At 47.3% G+C, this 20,871-nt stretch overlaps 1 protein-coding gene across 2 annotated transcripts in view; it reads left to right on the forward strand.

Moving 5' to 3' along the window:
- The window catches only part of LOC121876791 (protein Hook homolog 3-like), a 119,454-nt gene that overhangs the window by 24,730 nt on the left and 73,853 nt on the right, over positions 1-20,871 (forward strand). The gene's annotated exons all lie outside the window — the stretch shown is intronic.

Here is a 20,871-nt window from a genome sequence, read left to right on the forward strand (position 1 = left end):
GGACTGGTAGTGTGTGGTAGAGTGCGGTAGGACAGTGGTAGTGTGTGTGGTAGAGTGTGGTAAGACTATGTTAGAGTGCGGTAGCGTGTGGTAGGACCGTGGTAGAGTGCGGTAGGGCTATGGTAGGACTGGTAGAGTGTGGTAGTGTGTGGTAGGACTGTGGTTAGAGTGCGGTAGGGCTATGGTAGGACTGGTACAGTGTGGTAGGACTGTGGTAGAGTGGAATGGGGGTTGTGGTTGCGTGTGGCTGCAATGTGGTGATGGTCTAGTGTCCTTGTGAGGGTCGTGCGGTTTTCTCTCCCTCCCTCCCACACTACCTCCCTCCCCGACCCCTCTTCTTCCCTCCTATCTCCCTCCCTCCCTCCCTCCTCTCTCCCATCCTCCCTCCCTCTCTTATCCTCCCCCATCACCTCCCCTTCATTACCCTCCCTCCGTCTCTCCTCCCTTCCTTCTTCCTTCCCTCTCTCCCCATATACTCTCTTTCTAATGCTCACACACACACACACACACACACACACACACACACACACACACACACACAGCATTTGGCTTGATAATACAATTGTACTTCGTGTTGATGAGTTGTGGACCGACTGACCTTGTGCCAGTCTTGTTCCTCATCTGAACAGCAGGAACGAGTCTCTGAACTGCTGGAATGAGTCTGAACTGCTGGAATGAATCTACACTGCTGGAATGAGTCTGAAAATCCGAAACGAGTCCCCGAACTGCTCGTCACTCTGTATACATGACGCTGCACAATCTCGTTCGGGTTTAGCACAGCTTCGAACGAGAGAGTTAAGGAGGTTCTGCTAGTGGCTGGCTGTCCTGTGGCGTGCGGGGCCTCACGACAGGTATCTTGCATCATCTTCAGGTATAAATTGTCAATAACTCGCTGGTACACGGTGATGGATTACCTTAGGGGATTAGGTTAGGTTAGGGTTGGGGTTGGGGTTAGGTTAGGTTGGGTTAGCATTAGGGTGGGTTAGCTTTAAGTTATAGGTTACATTGGATTAGGTTAGGTTAATATTAGGCTGTTTCGTCGTCAGGTAAAATAAGCTGGGGTGCCTAATCTACAGGTGATCCATAGTATTGACCCCTCCTCCCACCCCCTCCCCCATCTGGTAGAACACCTACGTAGGCTTCCTCCTTCCTCTTTTACCTCTTCTTCCTCCTCCTCCTCTAAGCTGGCCATCAGAGCTCCCCCCCCCTCCGCCAACACGCACGGCCTAGTCCACCTCGGTGAGCCATGGCCCCCTCTCCACCCAGCACCCGTGATTGGCTATACGTCCACCTGGTAATTGGTAATGGACAGGTGTTTAATTGGCGCTCCTCTTTTGTTGTGGTTATAAAATGGACGGCGCGGAAATATCACATTCATGTTGCTACACTTGAGAGAGAGAAGTGCCTGGTGGCCATCTTGATTAAGTATTTCCTGGGGCAGAAATTGAGTCACTATACTTGTCTGTTTATTCCTCTGCTCTCTCTCTCTCTTGCTCTCACTCTCTCACTGTCGCTCTCACACATTCTCCCTTATTGTATGGTGGATGTATGGTGGATGTAGGGTGTATGGTAGATGTAGGGTGTGTGGTGCAGGTGTGGATGTAGGGTGTGTGGTGCAGGTGTGGCTGTAGGGTGTGTAACTGTGTCGTGTAGGTGTCCGAGGGTGTTGTATACGGTACAGTAGGTGAGGCAGGGAGAAGGCTCTGGCAGGGGTCGTTGACTGGCTGGGGGTTGAACTGTCAAGTCAAGAACCCGTAAGTTAAACTATAATGTCCAGGGCGGCGGCGGCGGAGGCGATGACGGAGGCGGTGGTGGTGGTGAAGCGACCCGACCCGCCCCGCCCCTTTACCTTACCTTGTTAAGCAGTGGCGGGGTGGCGATGGCTGGTCATGATACTGATGCTGTGTGTGTGTGTTTCGTCAGTCCTCCTTCACTCCCTGACCCGCATTTATGATTCTCTCTTACTGGTTTGGTCCGGGTTGTTACAGGGTTGGAAAGGGGGGAGGGGGGGGACTGAGGAGGACATTGATGACTTAACCCCTTCAGTACAGTGACTTAACCCCTTCAGTACAGTGACTTAACCCCTTCAGTACCTATGACTTAACCCCTTCAGTACAGTGACTTAACCCCTTCATTACCTATGACTTAACCCCTTCAGTACCTATGACTTAACCCCTTCAGTACCTAGACTTAACCCCTTCAGTACCTATGACTTAACCTTCAGTACCTATGACTAACCCCTTCAGTACAGTGACTTAACCCTCTATTACCTATGACTTAACCCCTTCAGTACCCTATGTGATGACTTAACCCCTTCAGTACAGTGACTTAACCCCTTCAGTACAGTGACTTAACCCCTTCAGTACCTATGACTTAACCCCTTCAGTACAGTGACTTAACCCCTTCAGTACAGTGACTTAACCCCTTCAGTACAGTGACTTAACCCCTTCAGTACCTATGACTTAACCCCTTCAGTGTATATAACCTCAATAGGCTCGAGGGTAGTTACTGGAAATCGAATGCAAAGTTAAAACATCGTACTCAAGGGGTTGTTATCGGAGTCTGTTTGGCATTGTTAGGTTAGTGTGTCAAATGTCATCTGGTTCTATCCAAGCATTTACGGCTATATTCTGAAGCGGTGAACAATGGTGGTCAATTGGTAACGATTATGATAATATTTACTTGGACATTAGTCAATTGTTGTTAGGTTCCCACACTGGAGAGGTAAGAATCACACAGCATTGGCAGGTGGTGGGGAGGGGGTTGGGTGGGGGAAGGGGGAGGGGGGTCCATGATAGGTTTAGGTAGGGGCATGGTTTTATTGGCAGGAAGCAGAGGGTCAGTCAGTATTAACGGGAGGGAGGGAGGGGGAACATTACGAGCGGTGTACCTCAAGGCTTTCCTGGATCCTCTCTTCTTTATATACAAATATTAACGACGTTCATAGAGACAATTACATGGGTAAATTGTTGACGATACAGAAATAGGGTGTTTGATTTGAGTTATAGGTGTAGACAAAAACATAGGTAAAATAGGGTGTGATTAGACTAATAGATGTAGATAAATAACATGGGTTGAAGTGGGTGTCTTATGGGGCGTTGACGTTTATAGGGGCGCTGGACTCTTCAACGTTGGCGTGGGTAGAGGTAGAGGTTAAGGAAGTGTTGATGGGGGGATTATGGCGTTGATAGGGCTGCCTTGAGGTGCGACTCCTTGGTGTGGGGCGTTGACCTGGGCTCTGTGGAGGCGTTGGCGTGGAGTGATGGTGTGTTTTGAGATGGGTTAAAACGAGTGGAATGTGATGGGTGTGCACAGTAACCCGCCCGCCCACTCACCCGCCCGCCCGCCTCTTAAGTGGACAGTTGGCTAGGCGGCGGTCATTGACTCTTTGTGTGTGAGTGTGTGTCGTGATTGAGATGTGTGTGTGTTTGTTGTGGTGATTGTGTGTCTTTGTGATTGTAGTATGTGTGTATGTCGTGTTGTCATGTTTCGTGGAGAGAGAGAGAGAGAGAGAGAGAGAGAGAGAGACCCCCCATTCAACACATCCTAGGCTAGACCAATTCACCATCACACACACACACACCCACGAGGGACCGCCTGTTCAGAGTCACCACTACCGGCCTGGTGACCTCCCCAGGCGTCGTCTCTCTTCTATACACAGTTAGTTTCGCGCTTTGGCTGATGGTGAGGAGGCGCTGACGAAGTTGGTGCCGCGCCGCTGACCGAATACCGCTGATGTGACAACGCTGAATGCACACTCGCCCTGCAGGAAGCGTTGACTTGTTAGAACGTGGAATGCACAGCCGAGGAAACCCCACATAAATGACTGAAAACACACACACACACACACACACACACACACACACACACACACACACACACACACACACACTGTCTCTCTATACTTACCCCTCGTATGGTAATGTATTCCAGGTGTGTGTGTGTGTGTGCGTCACCTACCTGATAGCTGTGCCCTTTATAAGCTGGTTTGCCCTGTTTATTTTTTATCATCCCACTTATAGGTGTTATGGTTGGGTTTGAACGTGTTAGTATTTTGGTTGGGTGGTGTGGTAGAGTGGTGGTTGGTTGGTGGTAGTGGTCAGCGGGTGGAGCACCAACCATAAAAAACTGGGTCCCTCCTCCTCCTCCTCCTCCCTTCACCTGACCGGCTACAGCCACGCCCCTCATACCTTCCTTCCTCCTAGTTAAGTCTTTCATTTCTCTCTCTCTCTCTCTCTCTCTCTCTCTCTCTCTCTCTCTCTCGTACAAGTTTCTATGTACAGTGTGGGTTATGAAACACACAGGTAGCTACGTAACTACGCACCAGGGTTATGCGTAGCGTCATGCATTGATAAAAACGTCAAATTTTAAGGTGATATTAATTACGGTTTTAGCTGCGTCACCCAACACTGGCTTTCAACTACACGTCCCCCATACTAACCTAACCTAACCTAACCTATCCAGCCAAAGTTAACTTAGCCTACACTAACCTAACCTAACCTTTATCAAACTTAACCTAACCGAATCTAAGTTAACCTAAACCTTAACCCAACCCCAGGTAGCATTAAGGTGGTTAATCTTCAGGTGAGATGGATCAGTTGTCTAATCATCACAGGTGATCGGGATGAAAGAGGACAGGTGTGTGTGTGTGTGTGATATTACCTGAATCTATCCCTTTGTTTAACCCTTTGAATCCTGGAGGGTTAAAACATTGCCATCAAAGGGTTAAATTATGTAGTCATCAAGAGGGTTAAACCATCGTCCTCAAAGGGTTAAAACACAGTAGTAGTATATATCACCACCAGACCCCCTCACCCTTGGTCCCCTTTTCCTCCCCCCTCCCTTCCCCCCAAAAAGCATGACTAATTGGATTATCATCACATTGCACAAGGTGACTAACGGCACACACACACACACACACACACACATGTTTGTCATGGGAACTCTGAGGACCACTTTATACGGCTCGTTAACTATAATGGACGTTGTTGGGCTCGAGATAATATTACAGCTAATCTTGTATAATGTTTTTCCTCTTTTTTGTGTGTATAACTTAGCAGGTAATTAGAATAATGAGAATGAGGGAACTGGTTGGAAGATTTGCCGTCGTGTGTGTGTGTGTGTGTGTGTGTGTGTGTTATTAAACGTGTTGGGTTGTTCTGCAATGTCAGCGCTTCTGCCCACCTGAGAATTGTGACGTCAGAGTGTCACTAGAAATTGTGACATCATGTTGTAAGCAGATTGTGACGTCAGAATGTAATTACAAATCTTATGCCATCTCTCTCTCTCTCTCTCTCTCTCTCTCTCTCTCTCTCTCTCTCTCTCTCTCTCTCTCCTTCCTCTTCTTTTCTCTCTTTTCTCTCTCTCTCTCTCTCCTCCTGTCGTGTCTTCCTCTTCCTCCTTTCTACTGTAGAAGTTGCTGTTCTTTGTTTTGCTTCCTTCCTTTTATTTTGTCTTCCGGCGTCCCTCCTCCTCTTCCTTCCTCAATTTGTTTTCATTTACCTCTTCCTCTCTCTTTCATTCTTTCTGTCTCCTTCCTGAGCAGCTTGTTGTGTGTGTGTGTGTGTGTGTGTGTGTGTGTGTGTGTGTGTGTTATAGACAGATTCAGCTTTTACGATTTACCCCCCGAAGAGGCTAGTTTATTGGGCACCCCTTTGCATCCTGTGGAAGGTTGATGGCCCCCAGTCTGTGTATCGCCCCTCTCTGACCTGTGATCACGTGACCTTTGACCCCCCCATCCCGTCACTCCTAACCCCTCCCGCCCCTCATCACGTGTCACGCTCTTGCACCTCTCACCTCTAGTCTGTCACACACACAGTCCCTAACCTAACCTAACCTCACTTCGCCTACCACCCCATCTCACCTGGGCAGAGCAGGTGAGTCTTTATTTCACCTCTATGATGAAGATATAACGACCACACGCACACACACACACACACGTACGTTCATTTTCACTCATTTACTTTTTGCTACACTCTCACGCTTAGCATTCATTTCCACCTCTCGCACACCTGATAGCGTTATGTGTGTGAGACAGAGAGAGAGAGACAACGGTTCATTATTATTTAAAGATACAGATAAGTCGTATATAACTCAATTAATTTTTTTTGTAAGTAGTTATCTGTAGAAAGTCGTATTTAAGTACAGTTATAAGTGGTGATAAAGGTTCGTGTATTATTTAAGTGCAGTTGTAAGTGGTGTTGATGCTGCCCTGATATTTAAGTACTCATGTAAGTATAATGGCGTGTGTGTTAAGTGTACTTATGGTTGGTGTACATAAGGGTTCTTTATTGTGTTTTTAAGTACAGGTGTGCGTATGTGAGACACGTGTACACCTTTAATTTGTGGTACACGTGGTTAAGGTGTTCTCACGGCCCACCTGTCAACAACATTGGCCGGGGTTAAAGGTCAACATTGTCCCCCCCGGAGGTGTGAACTTAGTGACCTTCTCACAGCTGATCCATCAATAGTGTTTTTATAGCTGGAATTTTGACGCGTTTTTTATTTTGTCGGTTTTGAAATATTATTATTATTATTATTATTATTATTATTATTATCGTCTTTATTATTTTTATTATTATTATTATTTTTATTATTATTTTTATTATTATTATTATTATTATTACCGTTATTATTACTACTACTACTGTATTATTATTGTTGCAGTTGTTGTGGTTACTATAATTAAAACGTTTACACTGGTTAAACGCAGTAAATGTTTTCATGGCCGAGTTCTCGACAACGTTTACATAACCAAGCTGGAGTGTTGATCCAGCGTCGCCCTCATCCACGTGTGTTTAGTCAACCCAGTAGCGTACACGTGTAAAAAAAGGAACCCTTGGTGTGTGCGCGCTCTACCACCAGCGCCCCTGTGTGTGTGTGTGTGTGTGTTTCTCCCTGGAGCTGACCTTGGTGGCTGACACCCTGAAGCTAACCTTGGTGGCTGACACCCTAGGCTGACTGTCTCAATCAGTGCGTGAAATGTGACGCCAAGCCTACGTGACTGTCACCCTGGGCTGACTATGTGTGTATGTGTAACATTTCTATATTTTCAAGATCACTTTTCCTCATCTCAAGGTCACGTTCTCTTCCCAGGGCCACTTTCTTTGTTTCAAAGGTCACTTTCTGTTCTCAAGGTCACTTTCTCTGTTCCCAACGCCACTTCTCTTTTCCCAGGGACACTTTATCTTCACAATGCCACTTTCTTTGTTCCAAAGGTCACTTTCTTTGATCTTAAGGTAACTTTCTCTGTTTTCAAGGTCACTTTCTTTGGTCCCAAGGTCACTTTCTATCTTCACAAGGCCACTTTCTACATTTTTAAGACAACTTTCTCTTCTTATGGTCACTCTCCATATGTTTACAAGACCACACCTAACAATAACACACACACTGTTGCTGGTTAGTGTGTGTGTGTGTGTGTGTGTGTGCTGTTATCAGTGTTATATCAGCCGCCTCTTGTGTTAAGCTACATTTATTGTTCTGCTCTATAACTGTTATTAGTGTAGTGTATGTCTTTGTTCTGTTGTTCATGTTCTGCTCTCGTCACAGCTTGTTATTTATAGAAGAGTAATATTAATTTGCAATGATGTCTTTACCTGTATTTCTCATTTTGCAGTATTTAACTATATTTATCTGTACTGATCATTATGCAATATTGAACGGTACCTGTATCCTTACCTGTACTCTTTATCATGTTGCAATATTTAACTATGATTACCTGTACTTATTATCAAGTTGCAATATTGAATGGTTCTTATAAATGCACCTGCACTGTTATCATGTTGCTGCCATGTTGAGTTGTATTTGTATGTTTGCCTGTACGTATTGTTTTAATTCTCTCAATGTTGACGTGAAATGTAGAAGACTCGACTGAGGTGCCTCTGTTTATGTGGCACAGTACAGTACCTCAACAATAGTGGCGTGGGGAGAGAGCTGCCTTCAGGTGAAATGGTTCGATAGAAGAAGGGGTGGTAGGAGAAGGTGTGGTTGAGGGTGAGACGGAGGTGTTGTTTCAGGGGGTAGGGAGGTTGGGGGTTTGCCTGGGGGAGAGGGTAGGGGTGGTGTAGGGGTGGGAGGAAAGGGGGAGGCGTATCGGATCATTGTGGCGTGAAAGTTTAAAGAGACTACGAGACGAGTGAGAGAGTTTGATAAACGTTTGGGGGAGAGAGAAAGAGAGGGAGCTGGATTATGATGTTGTGAAAGTGAGATATGGACGATGATAGTGGGGGTCGTATCGAAGGTTCTTAGTTATCACGATGCTGTTTTGTCGATCAGAGAGAGAGAGAGAGAGAGAGAGAGAGAGAGAGAGAGAGAGAGAGAGAGAGAGAGAGAGACTGACTTAAGAAGAATGAATGGCGAGAGAGTTGTAGTGTGTGAATCGTGGGGGTTAAGTAAGGAAGAATTCTCCTCTGTCGTGCATTGAAGGTGCGAGGTCAACGGGGAGGTCAGCAGGACGACGACGAGGAGGTCAGAGGGTCAGGGCTTATGAGAGACGCATTGTTCTCTTCACACACACATACAGCCTGAAGGAGAGGGGGGGCAACCTTCAGTACCACTCAGGTGTGTTCCTCTCAAGGTCTTCCTGTAGTAGATGGAAATGTTCCCTCAAGAATTGCCACATGTCTGCGTCTCTCGGAGGTTGCCGTTTGTTGATGAGGTTCTCGATTGGTCCGTCAGGTGTTGCCGTGTGTCATCCAGGTTCTTGATTGGTCCGTCAGGTGTTGCCGTGTGTCATCCAGGTTCTTGATTGGTCCGTCAGGTGTTGCCGTGTGTCATCCAGGTTCTTGATTGGTCCGTCAGGTGTTGCCATACGAGTTCCATCTCCCTGGCCGCTTCACCCGAGGTTGTTTGAGTCCAATCCCTCTACCAATCCCTTCAATAGTTGGCCTCGAGTTTTTCCTGGACTTTCACGAATCTCTTGAGAGATTTTTGTCAAATTTCCCAGAGGCTTGTTGTTGTGGCCTGTCGGTGAACACGTCTTGGGGTATTCGAGTCATCCCTGAGAACCTCTAGTGGAACAGCTTGGACCACCAGAGATGAAACACCGCGAGACCATGCAGACGCTTTTAGAGATAAGTGTGTGAGTGTTTGGAACTGCCAGGCACAAAAGGTGTTGTATTTTGCACTGTTGAGATTGGTTATACGTGTGTGTGTGCGTGCGTGCGTGCGTGCGTGCCAAAATGTCACTATCAAAGGTGTCATTATGGTTGTTGAAGAATGCACTCCTCGTGACAGTTCTCTCTCTCTCGGGAGAAAGTTGTCAGTAGGACTTTAAAATGTTCAATATTGGGAAAGTTGTAATTATTATCGTGTCCACAAGAACGATGAAGAGTTCGTCTCCACCCGTCTGTTAATTCTCTCTCTCTCTCTCTCTCTCTCTCTTCCCTGGGGGGGGTTGTGTTTACTCCTGTGTTGTGTAGTTATGGAGGAGGAGGCTGATGAGTGGTAATATAATCTTGATGCTGATTGGTTCGCGGGAGAGTGTTACTATATAATCTTGATGCTGATTGGTTCGCGGGAGAAGGATGTTAATTCCGTCTGTGGCCTCTCGGGGTTCACCCAATCACGGCTCGGTATTTTTTTTAATTTAGGGAAACAAAAACATATGGTCTAAAGAGAACTGTTATTATGGAGGAGGTGTCTATAGAGGCTTACAGGTGCGAGAGGGGCCACCACCAGCACGGTATAGGACACACGGTGATTACAATTAATGTTTCTTGAGGCAGGCAAGTTATTTGTTTTTATTCTACTTCATGGGAAAAAAAATATGTTTTTGTCAAGACTAAACTTAAATTGATGGTGGTGGTGGTGATGATGTTAGTGGTGATGGTGTTGTTGGTGGTGGTGATGATGATAGTGGTGATGGTGGTGTTGGTGGTGATGATGATAGTGGTGATGGTGCTGGACCTGTCTCCCAGCTGGTGTGTGTGGTCCTGAACCTCTGAAGTATTATATTACTCTTTTATCTGGTATTATTGACACCTCATACTACTGGGGGGAAGGTTGTGTGGAGGAGGCCCTGTGTCGAGGGGGGGGGGGAAAGAGAAAGGGAGGGGAGAAGGTTTGTGGGTAGGCATGAAGGTGTGTGTGGTAGGAAGGATGAAGGTGGGAGGGAGGAGTGTGGTAAGAGGAATAGTGTGTGGGGGGGAGACAGGTAGGCAGGTATTATATGCCCACTATCCACCTGGCTCCTCTTCTTCCTGGTTCTCTTGCCTCCTCTTCCCCCCTCCTCCTCCTCCCACACTCCACTCCCACGTACACTCGGTAACCTCTCATACCTGTTCACACACAGCATTTTATAACACATTTCCCAGGTTCTTTTCTCCGCGCTTCGTGAGGTGCAGCGTGGCGTTGGTGAAACATTTAGATCCCCCATTCACCCTCCACACCCCCCCCACACACCCCCACACTCCCCATACTCCCCACACTCCCCACACATTCCAACACCCCCTCACTATATTCTCCACTTTCACACACACTTTCACCCCCCACATTTCCCCACACTCCCCACATTACCCTCTACATCTCCTCCACATTCCCCCACACCCCCCCACATTCCCCACATTCCCCACACATTCCCCTGCACATCCCACACCCCGCACTTACCCCCACATTCCCCCCACATAATTGACACCTGTATATGTTATGGTTCTGGTGCAGTGTGAGGGAGGGCTGAGGGCTGGTAGTGGGCGTGATGGTGATGGTAGTGGGCGTGGTAGTGGTGATGATAGTGGGCGTGGTGGTGGGAGGAGTGCCACCTGGTCTTGCCTTACCTGGGGCCTCTCGCGTCACTATACACACACACACACACTATAAATCCTTCATGATCCTCCCCGCCCACAGAGGTCCTTGGTGTGTGCGTGCGTGTGTGTGTGTGTGCGTGTGTGTGCGTGTGTGCGCGTGTGTGTGTGCGTGTGTGTGTGTGCGTGCGTGTGTGTGTGTATGTGTGTGTGTGTGTGTCTCGGGGGGATAATGGACACGATAAGTTGAGGTCGAGGAATGGATCGTAACCTAACTCGCTGTGTAGTTAATGTTGCAACAAGATGCTCAGACGGGTTTTTATAATCTTGAATCTTTTATTTTATTTTTTATTTTATTTGTTTTTTATATTTTTTTTATTTATTTATTATTTTTTTTTTACTTTTTTTATACTCTCTCCGTCGCTTGTTGTTTAATGTTGTGGCGTGGCGGGGAATTATTTGACTTTTTTCTTCTTTTCAAACTTTTTTCTAGTCTCTTTTCCAATTAAAAAAATGTTTACCCCCCCTGTGTAAATTCTACTTTACAAACTTTTTTCTACTTTCTTTTCAAAATTTTCTACTTTTCTTAACAGATTTTTTTTACTTTCTTAAAAAAATTTACTTGCGTTATATTTTTTTTTACTTTACAAACTTTTTTTCTAATTTCTGCAAAAAAAATTCTACTTAAATTATTTTCGTTAAATTTTTTTCTAATTTCGTTACAAACTTTTTCTACTTTACAATCTTTTCCTACTTTCTTTACAAAAAATTCTACTTTCTTTACAAACTTTTAATCATGCTTCGGTGTTTGAATGGATCGCTTGCTGCCTCGAAGTCTGGACAGGTGTGTCAAGAGGGAGGGAGGGCGGGAAGCTTGGCAGGTGTGTCAGGAGTGAGGGCGGGAGGCTTTACAGGTGTGTTAGGAGGGAGGCTTGGCAAGTGTGTCAGGAAGGAGAGAGGCTTGGCAGGTGTGTCAGGAGGGAGAGAGAGAGAGGCTTGGCAGGTGTGTCAGGAGGTGAGGGGAGAGGCTTGGCAGGTGTGTCAGGAAGGAGGGAGGAGGTTTGGCAGGTGTGTGCTGGGAGGAGAGAGAGAGGGCTTGGCAGGTGTAAGCCAGGAGGAGGGAGGGAGGCTTGGCAGGTGGGTTGACAGCCCCATTAACCTGTGGCACGTGCCTACCCTGACAGTGAAGCTTTAGTACACTGGTCTGTGTCTTCCCACTAAACTGTACAGGGTTATGTGGAGGCAGGAATTCACAGGTGATTAGGATTGAAGGGGAAGCTTGAGGCCGTAGTGAAGCGTGAGGCCGTAGTGAAGCGTGGGGGCCGTAGTGAAGCGTGAGGCCGTAGTGAAGCGTGAGGCCGTAGTGAAGCGTGAGGCCGTAGTGAAGCGTGAGGCTGTAGTGAAGCGTGAGGCTGTAGTGAAGTGTGAGGCTGTAGTGTGAAGCGTGTGGGGCCGTAGGTGAAGTGTGAGTTTAGGTGAAGCGTGGGGCCAGAAAGGGCGTGAGGCCGTAGTGAAGTGTGGGGGCTGTAGAAGCGTGGGGCCGTAGTGAAGCGTGGGGCCGTAGGTGAAGGGGGCCGTAGTGAAGTGGATGGTGGTGGAGAGAACGTTGAGTGGGGAGACAGGAGTTGGGCGAAGAGGGGAGGGGGCGGCGTGGTGACAGTGTGGTCATTGTTACAGGATTGAGGGGAAGGTGTGTATGCCTTCCTCCATTCCTGCACACACCTCACCTGGCCACACCTCACCTGAAGCCCGGACATGACTCATCTGCGGCTGTAATATTTTATCTCATTACGCCCTTCATACCCTCCTCCTCTTCTTGGTTAGGTCAGGCTAGTTGAGGATTGGTTAGAAAGGTTAGGTTGAGGATTGATTAGGTAAAGTTTGGTTAGATCCCAGAACTAGGGAATGGCTAATCCCTAATCATCCAGTGGCCATGGTCCCACAAGAGTGTTGAGTGGCCATGGTCCCACAAGAGTGTTGAGTGGCCATGGTCCCACAAGAGTGTTGAGTGGCCATGGTCCCACAAGAGTGTTGAGTGGCCATGGTCCCACAAGAGTGTTGAGTGGCCATGGTCCCACAAGAGTGTTGAGTGGCCATGGTCCCACAAGAGTGTTGAGTGACCATGGTCCCACAAGAGTGTTGAGTGACCATGGTCCCACAAGAGTGTTGAGTGACCATGGTTCCACAAGAGTGTTGAGTGGCCATGGTCTTGCCTCACCTCTCTCGCCCTCCATTATTCATGGTTGGTATTTCCTGACTGTCTTTTGTTATATTATTGTAATTACCTTCGTGTGTGTGTGTGCGTGTGTGTGTGCGTGTGTGTGTGTGTGTGTGTGTGTGTGTGTGTGTGTAGGAACAAGGGGAGGATGTGTGTGTGTGTGGAACAAGGAGGATGTGTGTGCGTGTAGGAACAAGGAGGATGTCCACTGCTTCAGCACGCGCCGCCACCACCACCCCCAGGCTACAGTTCACCGCTTTCTTTCACTCTGTAAATTAATCCTCCTCCCTTCGTCCCTCTGCTCCTTTTATTCATTTTCCCTTTCTTTCTTCATTCTTCTTCTTCTTCTTCTTCTTCTTTCTTCTTCTTCTTTCATTCTTCATCTCTTTCATCCGTCACTTCCATATCAAACATTTGGATTATTATTACTGAAACTGTATTACTATATTTCACTTTCCTCTCAGCCTATAACCATTCCTTGCCAAACTGTATCCCTGTATAGCTGTATTATTTTGTATTGTAACTCAGGAGGTACAGGGAGTGGAAGTACCAATTGTAACTCAGGAGGTACAGAGAGTGGAAGTACCAATTGTAACTCAGGAGGTACAGGGAGTGGAAGTACCAATTGTAACTCAGGAGGTACAGGGAATGGAAGTACCAACTGTAACTCAGGAGGTACAGGGAGTGGAAGTACCAATTGTAACTCAGGAGGTACAGGGAGTGGAAGTACCAACTGTAACTCAGGAGGTACAGGGAGTGGAAGTACCAATTGTAACTCAGGAGGTACAGGGAGTGGAAGTACCAATTGTAACTCAGGAGGTACAGGGAGTGGAAGTACCAATTGTAATTCAGGAGGTACAGGGAGTGGAAGTACCAATTGTAACTCAGGAGGTACAGGGAGTGGAAGTACCAATTGTAACTCAGGAGGTACAGGGAGTGGAAGTACCAATTGTAACTCAGGAGGTACAGGGAGTGGAAGTACCAATTGTAACTCAGGAGGTACAGGGAGTGGAAGTACCAATTGTAACTCAGGAGGTACAGGGAGTGGAAGTACCAATTGTAACTCAGGAGGTACAGGGAGTGGAAGTACCAATTGTAACTCAGGAGGTACAGGGAATGGAAGTACCAACACGAGTAACTAGACAACTGATGGTGACGAAAAAGAAAAGTTGTGGATGCAGTGGGTCGAGAAGTGTATGTATGTATGTATGTATGTATGTATGTATGTATGTATGTATGTATGTATGTATGTATATGTGTGTGTGTGTGTGTGTGTGTGTGTGTGTGTGTGTGTATCCCCTATCTTTATTTACACCTGTACACCTGCTAATATATTTAAGTTGTAGTGAACAGTATTGTGGTGTGTGGTAGAGTTGTTCGATAGCCGGCTGGGCCAAGGTCACTCTGGCCGGCTAGCTGGCTGGTTCCCTGACTCACCAGCCGGCCGCCGCTAGAGAGAGGAGAGGGGTGGACTCAGATAAGAGGCGGGTGTGTGGGGGGGGGGGCTCAGAGTCCGAATTTTCAAAGGTTCAGACGTTGAGTTTCGTTACGTTACAGTTTCAGGGGAATTTAGACGCCATTTTGTCCGTAAAGGGGATTTTTTTTTATTCCTTGACCCTGGAGTTGACGTCACATAAATCAGGTGGGAAGGGGAAAGCCGAATGGTGTGTAGGTTAGCAGATATGTGGCTAAGGGAGACAGGCAGGTGTGTAGGTAAGACAGGAGACTGGTGTGTGGGTAAGGCAGGTAGACAGGTGTGTGGATAAGACAGGCAGATAGGTGTATGGTTGAGGCGGGCAGGCAGGCAGGTGTGTGGGGAAGGCAGGCAGGCAGGTGTGTGGGTAAGGCAGGCAGGCAGGCAGGTGTGTGGGTAAGGGGCAGGCAGGCAGGTAGGTGTGTGGGTAAGGGCAGGCAGGTGTGTGGGTGGGCAGGCTGGCGCGTGGGTAAGGCAGGCAGGCAGGCAGGCAGGTGTGTGGGTAAGGCAGGCAGGTAGGTGTGTGGGTAAGGCAGGCAGGCAGGCAGGTGTGTGGGGTAAGGCAGGCAGGCAGGTGTGTGGGTAAGGCAGGCAGGCAGGCAGGTGTGTGGGTAAGGCAGGCAGGCAGGCAGGTGTGTGGGTAAGGCAGGCAGGCAGGTGTGTGCAGGAGGTTGGTCAAGCTCACCACCACTCACCGTCGCCCTCCCTTACCCAACCCGTCTTGTCTCAGCGCCAGGTGGAAGCGGTCACACCTCGCCGCCAACCATACACATTCCTTCCCACTGCTCTACACCCAGACACACACCGCTCTACACCCACCTACACCCAGAGGTACTTTCCTGCACCTCCTTACACCCAGACACACCCTCCTGTACCGCCCTACACCCAGAGGTACTTTACTGCACCTCCTTACACCCAGACACACCCTCCTACACCTCACTACACCCAGACACACCCTCCTACACCTCACTACACCCAGACATACTCCTGTACCGCCCCACACCCACCTACACCCAGAGGTGGCCTCTTTCCTGCACCTCGTGCCACACCCAGACACACCCTCCCACACCTCACTACACCCAGACACACCCCTCCTACACCCTGCCACTACACCCAGACACACCCTCCTACACCTCACTACACCCAGACACACCCTCCTACACCTCACTACACCCAGACACACCCTTCTGCACCGCCTTACACCCAGACACACCCACCTACACCCCTTACACCCACCTACACACCAAAACAGTCGGCTTGTGCCTGTATTAGACTATCCACACCTGTATACTGGGCAGTTCCTCGAGAGAATATAAATACTGATTGTTTTAGCGGGTCTTTTTTATTAGGATATCTCAAGAAGGGGACATTCCCGGGTTATTTCTGAGAGAGAGAGAGAGAGAGAGAGAGAGAGAGAGAGAGAGAGAGAGAGAGAGAGAGAGAGAGAGAGAGAGAGAGAGAGAGAGTTTGAGTCTCTTTTGTCGCGCGGAAAACCATCCTTCCCTCAGTGTGAACCCTTCCCTCAGTGTGTGAACCCTTCCCTCAGTGTGAACCCTTTCCTCAGTGTGAACCCTTCCCTCAGTGTGAACCCTTTCCTCAGTGTGTGAACCCTTCCCTCAGTGTGAACCCTTTCCTCAGTGTGAACCCTTCCCTCAGTGTGAACCCTTTCCTCAGTGTGAACCCTTCCCTCAGTGTGAACCCTTCCCTCAATATGAACCCTTCCCTCAGTATGAACCCTTCCCTCAGTGTGTGAACCCTGATGCCCTCCTCCTTGAAGCCTGCAGGGTGAAGTCAACAGGTCACCACCACAGAGGAAACGCTTTAACTTGTTGTTGTTGACGATGTTGTTGTTGGTGATGTTGTTGTTGGTGATGTTGTTGGTGATGTTGTTGTTGTTGTTATTGTTGCGATTATGTGGGGGATGATGCGGGTGTTTTTGTGAGGACGGCATAGGATCCTTTGGTAATGGTGGGTCGTTGTAGGTGTGGGTCGTGGTGGGTGTTAAGTCGTTGTGGTGAAGGTGGTAGTGGTTAGGTTGGTCGTGGTGGTCGCGGTAAATCGGGGTAATTGGTGGTGGTAGCTGTAGTTCGTGGTAATTGATGGTGGTAGCTGTGGTTCGTGGTAATTGATGGTGGTAAGGGTATGTAGATAGGCCGTGGTGATGATGGTCGTAGCTGTAGGTGGTCGTAGTGGTCGTAGGAATGGTCGTCGTAAATCACCGAACACCCACACCTGAACTATCTCGTCACAGGTAATCTAGGTAAAGAACGTAAGAATGGAGGGAACTGCAGTGGACCTTTTGACCCATATAAGGCAGCCCCGTTTACACCTAATCCCTGACCCTATCTCCTGCTGACCCTATCTCCTGCTGAACCTATCTCCTGCTGACCCAATCTACTGTTCATCCACCTATTGCTGACCCTATCTACTGCTGAACCTATCTACTGCTGAACCTATCTCCTGCTGAACCTATCTCCTGCCGAACCTATCTCCTGCTGAACCCATTCACGCTGAACCTATCTACTGCTGACCCTATCTCCGACTGACCCTATCTCCTGCTGACCCTATCTCCTGCTGAACCTATCTCCTGCTGACCCAATCTACTGTTCATCCACCTATTGCTGACCCTATCTACTGCTGCCACCCCTTAATAGTTGTCAATACCGTAGTTAGACAGTTGATAAATTAGCAGGGGGTGAGATAGGTCGATAAATGGGTGGGGGAGGGTAGGGTAGGGTAGGACACGTATAGAGCTGGATTAATATAGAAAGATACATGGGTTGGATACATAGATAAACACAGATCGGTGGGTGCTTAGATATGATACATAGGTTACGTTAGGCACATGTGTATATTAATAGATACATAGATCTATAAATTGGTATACATAGATCTATATATTGGTATACATAGATCTATATATTGGTGTACATAGATCTATATATTGGTGTACATAGATCTATATATTGGTGTACATAGATCTATATATTGGTGTACATAGATCTATATATTGGTATACATAGATCTATATATTGGTGTACATAGATCTATATATTGGTGTACATAGATCTATATATTGGTATACATAGATCTATATATTGGTATACATAAATCTATATATTGGTGTACATAGATCTATATATTGGTATACATAGATCTAAGCTTCATGTTGTAGAGGTAAATGGGAGACCCTTCAGTACCTCTCGGCGTCAGAGGAGGGAGTGAGGTGAGGTGGGGGGTGTGTTGTAACCTGAAGGTGGCTGCAGATGGCAACAGAACGGCTGATCACTGGAACACCTGGACATATTGGCGCCACCGCAACGGAGGAAGGGGAGGGAGAAGGTGAGGTTGGGGGGGAGGGGGAAGGTGAGGTTGGGGGGAGGAGGTAATAAAACTTGGGCCCTCCAGCGGCATGCCCTCCTCTCTCCAGCCCTCCTCCCCTTCCTCTCCCAGGTGAGTCGTGGCTTAGAATAGGAAATTATACACAAGGAAAACAAAAAGAAATTATACAGCCCAGACAGTGATTTGGTCGAGTAAAGACAACGCGGAAAATAACAAGGAAATTAACAGGACAGGTAACCACAAGGAAATGTATGCTAATTAATCACTTCACAGGGATTAACTTAGAGAAATGATCAACACACACACACACACACACACACACACACAGACGGAAGGAAAAAAACGAACACATACGAAGACTGAACGTTTTTTTTTTTTGAGTCGATATTCACGTCACCAGGACACACACTTGGGGTATCAGCTGTGGGTTCCTGTGTGTTTGTACGTTTGTCTTGGTTGGTTTACACGTGGCGGTCCCTTGCTGTCTGTCTGTCTGTCTGTCTGTCTTTATTCCTCTCCTGGAGTACACGGGAAATCTCAAGAGCACTGTGGTGGAAGGGAGGAAATAGTGAAGGAGGAGGGTGAAGGTGATGCAAGATAGGAAAGTGTTAAGACAACCGGTAAAAATACCTGCCTGTAACTTGCCCGTTTTCTCAACTTACCTGTACTGTTAACGGATCTTACATATGTAGTTAACGGGTCTTACATATGCAGCTAACACTATCCTACATATGCAGTTGACACCTTTCAATAGGCCGTTAACAGCTATTACACATGCAGTTAACAGTTATTCTTCAGCGGCCACTTCGTTGTTCATCAGCACTTGTTGTCACTTAACTTTGTACACTTAAGTTAGCCCATCTGGTTCCTCCATGCTGGCACTTGACACTTATTAGACAACTTGTGTGTGTACTTCTGTAAGTGGTAGTATATTCTGTCCTTGCGTGTGTTTGTGTGTGTGTGTGTGTGTGTGTGTGTGTGTGTGTGTGTGTGGAATAATGATGTATGTGTATGTTTATGAATGTGATGTGTACTTTATGTGTAATGATGATGTGTGTTTTTATGTGTATATTCTCTCTCTCTCTCTCTCCTTTCTGCGTACGTACGAGAGAGAGAGAGAGAGAGAGAGAGAGAGAGAGAGAGACTAGGTTGGTGGGGATTTCAACGTTGGTGTAGGAAGGCATCTCTCTCTCTCTCTCTCTCCCCCACAGGAAATAGTTGTCCACTCCCTGTGTTCTGTGTTGTTTACCTGTGTATTTGTTGTGTACTTGTTTGTTTTGGTATTGTTTAGCTGTTCTCGTTTCTTTGTTGTTTACCTATTTGTTTGTTTGTCTACCTGTCCTTTTGCTTTTTGTTTACCTGTGTGTTATTGGTGATTTACTGAAGTGTTGTTAGTTTGTTTACTCGATGTGTTTGCTGTTTACCTGCATTGTTAGCTTTTTTACCTGTGTTTGTTTGTTGTTTACCTGTGTTGCTTTATGTTTACCTGTTGTTTACGTGTGTGGTGTTATTTTTTGTTTGGGTGTACCTGTATTTTATATGTATCGGGTAATATGATGTTGGATAATCATTGTTTTCTTTTGTTTGTTTTTGAGAGAGAGAGAGAGAGAGAGAGAGAGAGAGAGAGACGTTTAGGCGGTTTACTAGTGGGGAGTAGATGGGGCAGGGGGTGAGGGGCAGGGTTAGTACAATCCCTTTCACTGACTGACCCACTGAATGCCCAGTTTTGATGTCTGCTGATTATGAGTGTCTGGTGTCTGGTGTCTGCTGTCCATGAGTGTGCTTCCTGCTGTCTGCTGTCTCCCATGACAGCTATTGTATTGTAGTTGCGATTTCCATGCTTGTTCTATCGTTAAATAACTGTCTACTGCCATACTATACCTGCCCTGGGTCATTAATTATCTCGTTAAGTATTCTACCACCTCGTACCTGGGTCATGACTTCTTTGTTAAGTAGTTGTTGTAAGTCATCCTTCCTCGTTCAGTATTAACTGGTTGACCGCTTCCTCATTGGCCAGTCTACTTATGTGCTTAATATGACGAAAGTGCCTTGTAAGAACCTTAATTACAATGCCTTATACCAGATACTAGTTCACTGAGACCTTTACACCAGTTCAGTAAAGAGCCTTATACCAGTTAAAGAGTTAAAGAGTGTCCCATAGGTGTGATACGTTCAGTTTAGGGCAGCGTGGATACAACACACTGTACACTAAGCCTTAAGGTGCACAAGGAGACAATATGGCCGCCACTGTACTTGACCATCATCACTTCTCACCTGGACGAGTGAACCAGCGACCCTTAGGACAGGAGGTGAGCGCTGTAGCCACTCAGCCACCGCACACTTTTATATTTGTAAGAGTGCCACATAGCAAGAGTGCCACGCCACCATCCTTAACCATTCACTCATTTTTTTTTACAATTACCGTCACACCTGGCCGCTCCGCCCTCCCATTCCCCCAGGTGTCACGCTCTTACACCCCCCCACCCCCCCCCCCACCCCATCCCCCAGTGAAAGGGGTTGTTGGGTAGGGTATTTACAGTGGTACCTTGGTAGACCCATACATATTTCTACACCATCGGGTCCATTGGTGCAGTGGTACGGTGTATTTAGATAGCTACTGAAAGGATGAAAAGGGTTATTAGAAAAGGAAGGGGAGAGATAGTTTTCTCTCTCTCTCTGGTCAAGGTGTGTAGCTGTAGTTCTATTCTAGGGCGTCTTTGGGGGTGTTCTGAACCCTTCCTAGTCTGAGCATTTGTCTGGTGCTAGTGTGGGGGCGCGGTGGTGAGTGTGGGGGTGCGGTAAGGAGTGTGGGGCGTAGGTGGGTGAGTGTGGGGCGCGGGCGGTGAGTGGGGGATGAGTGTGGGGGCGCGGGGTGGGCGAGTGTGTGTTTGAGGTCGTCACAGGTGAATGGGAGAGTGGAGAAGAGGAAGAGGAGGAGGTATTACCCTGCACCCACTTTCGTTTTTCATCTTTCGTGTGTTTGTTTTTGTTTGTGTGTGGACAGGTGTGATGTTCATGTATGTATGACTTAATATACAAAGGAACACCTCTCTAGTTTCCTCAACACATTTCTCTCTCCGTTTACTCTCTCCGTTTAC

The sequence above is a fragment of the Homarus americanus genome, unplaced genomic scaffold (genome assembly GCF_018991925.1).
Source record: "Homarus americanus isolate GMGI-L3 unplaced genomic scaffold, GMGI_Hamer_2.0 scaffold50281, whole genome shotgun sequence".
In the NCBI taxonomy this organism is placed as follows: Eukaryota; Metazoa; Arthropoda; class Malacostraca; order Decapoda; family Nephropidae; genus Homarus; species Homarus americanus.